Below are 6,566 nucleotides of genomic sequence, written 5' to 3' on the forward strand. Positions count from 1 at the left end.
ATCACAGACCTGTTATTGCCTCAAACTTCCATGGCCTAGGAGGCCATAGTCCCTCTAAGAAGCTGGCCGCGAAGGGGAACCTCCGCGTAGCTAGTTAGCAGGCTGAGGTCTCGTTCATTAATGAAATTAACCAGACAAATCACTCCACCAACTAAGAATGGCCATGCACCACCACCCATAGAATCAAGAAAGAGCTCTCAATCTGTCAATCCTTACTATGTCTGGACCTGGTAAGTTTCCCTGTGTTGAGTCAAATTAAGCCGTAGGCTCCACTCCTGGTGGTGCCCTTCTGTCAATTCCTTTAAGTTTTAGCCTTGCAACCATACTCCCCCCAGAACCCAAACACTCTGATTTCTCAAAAGGTGCCGGAGTCCTTAAAGCAACATTCATCAATTCGTGGTCGACATCATTTATGGTTGAGACTAGGACAATATCTGATCGTCTTCGAGCCCCCAACTTTCATTCTTGATTAATGAAAACATCCTTGGCAAATGCTTTCACAGTGGTTCATCTTCCATAAATCCAAGAATTTCACCTCTGACAATGAAATATGAATGCCCCCGATAGTCCCTATTAATCATTACTCTGGTCCCGAAGGCCAACAGAACAAGACCAGACTCCTATCATGTTATTCCATGCTAATGTATTCAGAGTGTAGGCTTGCTTTGAGCACTCTAATTTTTTCAAAGTAACGGTGCCGGAACCGTGACCCAGCCAATTAAGGCTAGGAACACGCCGCTGGTAGAAGGGATGTGAGGGCCAGTGCACACCCAAAAGACGGACTGACCGTGATGACCCAAGGTCCAACTACGAGCTTTTTAACTACAACAACTTAAATATATGCTATTGGAGCTGGAATTACTGCAGCTGCTAGCACCAGAATTGCCCTCCAATGGATCCTCGTTAAGGGATTGAGATTGTACTCATTCCAATTACCAGACTCGATGAGCCCAGTATTGTTATTTATTGTCACTACCTCCGCATGTCAGGATTGGGTAATTTGTGTGCCTGCTACCTTCCTTGGATGTGGTAGCCGTTTCTCAGGCTCCCTCTCTAGAATCGAACCCTAATTCTCTGTCACCCGTCACCACCATGGTAGGCCTCTATCCTACCATCGAAAGTTGATAGGGCAAAAATTTGAATGAAGCATCACCAGCACAAAGGTCGTGCGATCTGTCGAGTTATCATGAATCACCAGAATAGCGGGCAAGCCCGCACCGGCCTTTTATCTAATAAATGCATCCCTTCCAAGAGTCAGGATTTGGTGCACGTATTAGCTCTAGAATTACTATGGTTATCCGAGTAGCAAAGTACCATCAAAGAAACTATAACTGATTTAATGAGCCATCCGTAGTTTCACAGTCTGAAATAGTTCATACTTAGACATGCATGGCTTAATCTTTGAGACAAGCATATGACTACTGGCAGGATCGACCAGGTAGCTTCTAACAACGAGGGGACCCCCAAGACTTGCTACAGCCAAGGGATGCCCACCGCAATGGGAAACCAAAATTTGCATTTGCTCCATCATGCATCCAAACATAATCCACCGCACAAGCAACAAGAATGACGTTCATAGCACATGCAGGACTCGCAACGCTCAAAGATTTCACACAAGAGGAAAGTGTCCCATCATCGACCAGAGAGGGCCAAATAGCGAGATTCAGTTCATAGGCACCTGGGAAGAACATCCCGTATGGAACCCTTTACCCTCAAACTCGCTGTCGCCACTACTCGAAAAGAAGCCTCGAGTCTGTACGAGATGCACCACGCACGTAGCCACCTCAATTGTAAGGCCACTTAGAGACATCCATTTCCAAGGCATATGCCTCCTACACGCCTTTTGAGGTGCACCTTCACAGACAAAATCCTTCTCGATCGCAACAAACATTTTCCCATGATGAAGAGCTGGTTGCCGAAGTGCCAATGGAGACCACCGTGCTAAAGGGTGAAGGGCCTTGCGAGTCAAAAACATGGCTGGTTATGTGATTGGCAGGGGCATCACTGTGCATGCGACCACCTCAATTATAAGGCCGCTCAAGGGCATCGTGTATACCACCCCCTCTGTACATTTATAGGTGATGAGAGCCCGCCCGCATACATGGACATGTCTAACCTTTGGAAAATTTCTCCTTTCCAAGCACAGCCTCGCTAACCGTTCCTCGTGACACATGATCTGCCAACGCAGGTACAAAAAAGTTCCTACAGGTGAACACTCACACTAGCGTTGTCAGAAAAGCTTCAATCTCATGCACATGCACATACTGAAGAACTACACCATGAGGGAACCCACCCGTGAGCACCCACATCTCAGCAAAAAGCATTCATGTGATTTCTTCCCCTAGACAAACATGTTGGGCCTGCACTTGTCAGAGCATTGCAAAGATGAGTGCTCTGGTTCGCAGGAGCTTGAGAAGAACATCTTGTGCAAAACCCATTCCCCCAAAATGCTCAAATCACAAATGCTCGCAGAAGAGTCATAATGCAAAGATGTACACCACGCACGCGATCGAGTAAGGACACTTAGAGACATCCATTTCCCAGGCATATGCCCCCTACACACTTTTTGGTGCACCCTGTACAAATGGCCATACTTCGACAAGCCCTCCTAGAATTTCACATCTGAAGAGAGATGAAACGCCTTGGGCTTTTTTTCCACACAATGCAAACACCGAACGCTCTCTTTAGGGGGGAGCTGAAGAAGAGTATCTCCCACAGAACCCATGAGCTACAGCTGTTCAGATCGCACAGGGCAGGACAGGGAATGGAGAGTTTCTGCATCCAAACAAAAATTATCAGTAATACTCTATGCTTCTACTAGCCCGAACCACAAAGGCTGTCACGACAATGCCATGCACTTCTATAGGATGAGACAGTGAAGAGGTGAGCACGCACCGAGAATGCACTAGCGAATAAATTATGCAGCAACCAAACCTTTTGTTGGCCCCCCTCTCAATCCCAGGGCTCTACCAATCGGCAAAAACTTAGGGTGGAGAGTGGACCCTTGATGAAATTAGGGACTTCGAGCAATGCACCTGTGCAACCATCTCTTTCCTTCTTGCTGTCCGGGCAGGATAAAAATGCAATGATAGAACGTGCCAATGAGACAACGCCCTTGGCTAAAAGATACAATTCCATGCACACTCAGCAACAAGTGCATCTTAGAATTGAACACCAAATGTGCAATGTGTTGCAAGCCGTGCAGACACCTACATATAGGGTATATCCAACAAAATAAAGCGACAAGTACTTCCCACCAGCTCCACCATTGCGATTACCAAATGGGATATACTCACCACCACAGATTAATGACCATCATCACTATCTTGGAATAGATACAAGCACATCGAGCTTCATCCAATCAACTGGATGAATTTCACCTTAAAGGGGCCCAATCCAAAAGTTCTGGAGGTCACCTCCTGGAACTCTCAAGAACAAGGCCCATCTTACATGCAAACTCTGCTACTGCGCAAACACAAGTTGCAATTAAAGAGAAATTGCAAGGCCGTCACAATGACCCATGGTCACACAATGCAAACACCGAACGCTCTCTTTAGGGGGGAGCTGAAGAAGAGTATCTCCCGTAGAACCCATGAGCCACAGCCATTCGGATCGCACAGGGCAGGACAGGGCATGGAGAGTTTCCGCATCCAAACAAAAATTATCGGTAATACTCTATGCTTCTACTGGCCTGGACCACAAAGGCTTTCATGATAGTGCCGTGCACTTCTGTAGGATGAGAAATTGAAGAGGCGACCATGCACTGAGAATGCACTAGTGAATAAATTATGTGGCAACCAAACCTTTTGCCGGCCCCCCTCTCAATCCCAGGGCTCTACCAATTGGCAAAAACTTAGGGTGGAGAGTGGACCCTTGATGAAATTAGGGACGTCGAGCAATGCACCTGTGTAACCATCTCTTTCCTTCTTGCTGTTCGGGCAAGATAAAAATGCAATGATAGAACGTGCCAATGAGACGGAGCCCTTGGCTAAAAGATACAATTCCATGCACACTCAGCAACAAGCGCATCTTAGAATCGAACACCAAATGTGCAGTGTGTTGCAAGCCATGCAGACACCTACATATAGGGTATATCCAAAAAAATAAAGTGACAAGTACTTCCCACCAGCTCCGCCATTGTGATTACCAAATGGGATATACTCACCACCACAGATTAATGACCATCATTACTGTCTCGGAATAGATACAAGCACATCGAGCTTCATCCAATCAACTGGATGAATTTCACCTTGAAGGGGCCCAATCCAAAAGTTATGGAGGTCACCTCCTGGAACTCTCAAGAACAAGGCCCATCTTACATGCAAACTCTGCTACTGTGCAAACACAGGTTGCAATTAAAGAGAAATTGCAAGGCCGTCACAATGACCCGAGGCCAATGCTCCGACTAAGGAAATCTTCTCTTGCAATCACCATGCCGTCGTTCACAGAGAGATCTCCCCATTCACTTGTGACACAACGCACAATCCAAGTGCTAGACGTGAGCTGGCCCTTGAAAGGCCACTTTCCAAGGCATCCCCCGATGACACATTGGAACGAATACCGCTTTCGAACCAATCCCGATGTTGTGCCGATCGAGTTGTCACAGAGGCGACCTTGGGGAGGTCCCGCATAGCAATCAGGATGTGCTTTTGTACCCATCTCTCACAAAGACCAATGTTAGCTGTGAACAAATTTGGAATCCAAGGGCTTGCATCCATCGATATCATCGGCACTGGGTCTATATACAAAGGCCATGGAGAGGTTTCGAGAAGAGAAGCCCCCCCTGCTCACTCACACAATCATCCCAAATTCTAGACACAAGCTCTTGCCCTTAGCATCGCTCTCCAGATCACCACAATGACACATTGGAAAGATAACCGCTATCAAACAACTCCAAAAATTGTGGCAATGTAGTGAGAGAGAAGACCAGCTTTGAGGAGAGGCGCATAGCCAATGGGCTGCTCCTTCATTCTTCTCTTATATAGAGATCCGATGTCACAAATTTCATTTGGAATCTAGGGTGCATTCTTCCTTGCCCACACAAGCAATGGCTCTTCTGATCGAATGGCCATGGGGAGCTTCCGATAAAAAAGGCTCCCTTGTCAGTCGTGATGCGCAGCCCAACTGCTAGACGACAGCTCACCCTTCAGATCACTGCCTAGGCAACCACCACAATGGCACCATTGGAACGACAACTGCTACCAAACCATTCTAAAAATTTTGCGCCAAAGAAGTTATTGCAAAGAGAATGACTCTGAGGAGAGAGCACTCGCATAGCAAAATCGGGATGGCTTCACAGCACTTCCAATAGAAATGATGCTGGTGCCAAGATTCGAAATCTGAATAATGTGTCTTTCTAAAACACCAGCATCGATTCTATTGGGGAGGGTCACCAAGAGCTTTTGTTATCAAAGCCTCCCATTGTAGCCGCGATAGGCACACAAAAAATTTTGCTAGAGCACCAAGCACCCACCTCATGGCTAGAGACAAGGGCTCGCCATTAGATCCACTTTGAAATTGCAGAACAGACACACTGTAGAATGGAAACCGCTGCCAAGTCTCTTCCGTAATTGCCAAGGCATTCATTGGGGGATTCGCACCGATGGCATAAATTTATGCAATAGCCGAGCAACACTGGATGGAGGTGCCAGATGAGGGCTCCCATTTTAGATCGAGTTTTAATATCACCAAGAAGACACGGTGAGGGCTGGCAACCGCTGCCAAACCCTTTTCCAAAATTGAGCCAGCTTAGTGAAAAGAAAACATGATCTAAAGGAGAGTCCAGGAATAGCACCCTCGAGGGTGGGCTTCATGCCCCTCTAATTGATTCAACGTCGACGTCCACTGTTTCAAAATCCAACATATCCATCCACCCTGACAGCAGCGTTGAATCAATGAGGGGGGCATGGGAGAGGCTCGCGGCAACCACCTCTCCCATTGTAGCCGTGATAGGCATGCAAAAAATCTTGCTAGAGCGCCAAAGCACCCACCCTCATGACTATAGACAAGGGCTTGCCATTAGATCAACTTCAAAATCGCAGAACAGACGCGGTGTAGAATGGAAACCGCTGCCAAGTATCTTCCATAATTGCGTCGGTCGAGTGATCGAAGAAGGTGATCTAAGAGAGGGTCCAAGCATAGGCATTCGTTGGGGGATTCGCACCAATCGCATTAATTTATGCAACACCCGAGCAACACCGGATAGAGGTGCTAGATGAGGGCTCCCATTTTAGATCAAGTTTTAAAATCACCAAGGAGATGCGATGAGGGCTGGCAACCACTACCAAACCTTTTTCTAAAATTGCACCAGTTGAGTGACAAGAAAACATAATCTAAAGGAGAGTCTAGGTATAGCACCCACGACAGTGGGCTTCATGCCCCTCTAATTGATTCAACGTCGGCATCCACCATTTCAAAATCTGACATATCCATCTGCCCTGACAGTGGCATTGAATCAATGAGGGGGGCATGGGAGAGGCTCACAAAAACCACCTCTCCCATTGTAGCCGTGATAGGCATGCAAAAAATTTTGCTAGAGCACCAAGCACCCACCTCATGGCTATAGA

The 6,566-nt window shown here is 47.0% G+C and overlaps 1 non-coding gene across 1 annotated transcript in view; it reads right to left on the minus strand.

The window, feature by feature from the left end:
* The window catches only part of LOC149573747 (18S ribosomal RNA), a 1,808-nt gene extending 367 nt beyond the window's left edge, over positions 1-1,441 (minus strand). The window contains exon 1 of the ribosomal RNA XR_016360657.1: positions 1-1,441. This exon is cut by the window's left edge and continues 367 nt beyond it. This is a non-coding gene — a ribosomal RNA (18S ribosomal RNA).
* Between the last annotated feature and the right edge of the window lie 5,125 nt (positions 1,442-6,566).

The sequence above is a fragment of the Cupressus sempervirens genome, chromosome 2 (genome assembly GCF_028749045.1).
Source record: "Cupressus sempervirens isolate cs-2001-9-10 chromosome 2, ASM2874904v1, whole genome shotgun sequence".
NCBI classification, from domain to species: Eukaryota; Viridiplantae; Streptophyta; class Pinopsida; order Cupressales; family Cupressaceae; genus Cupressus; species Cupressus sempervirens.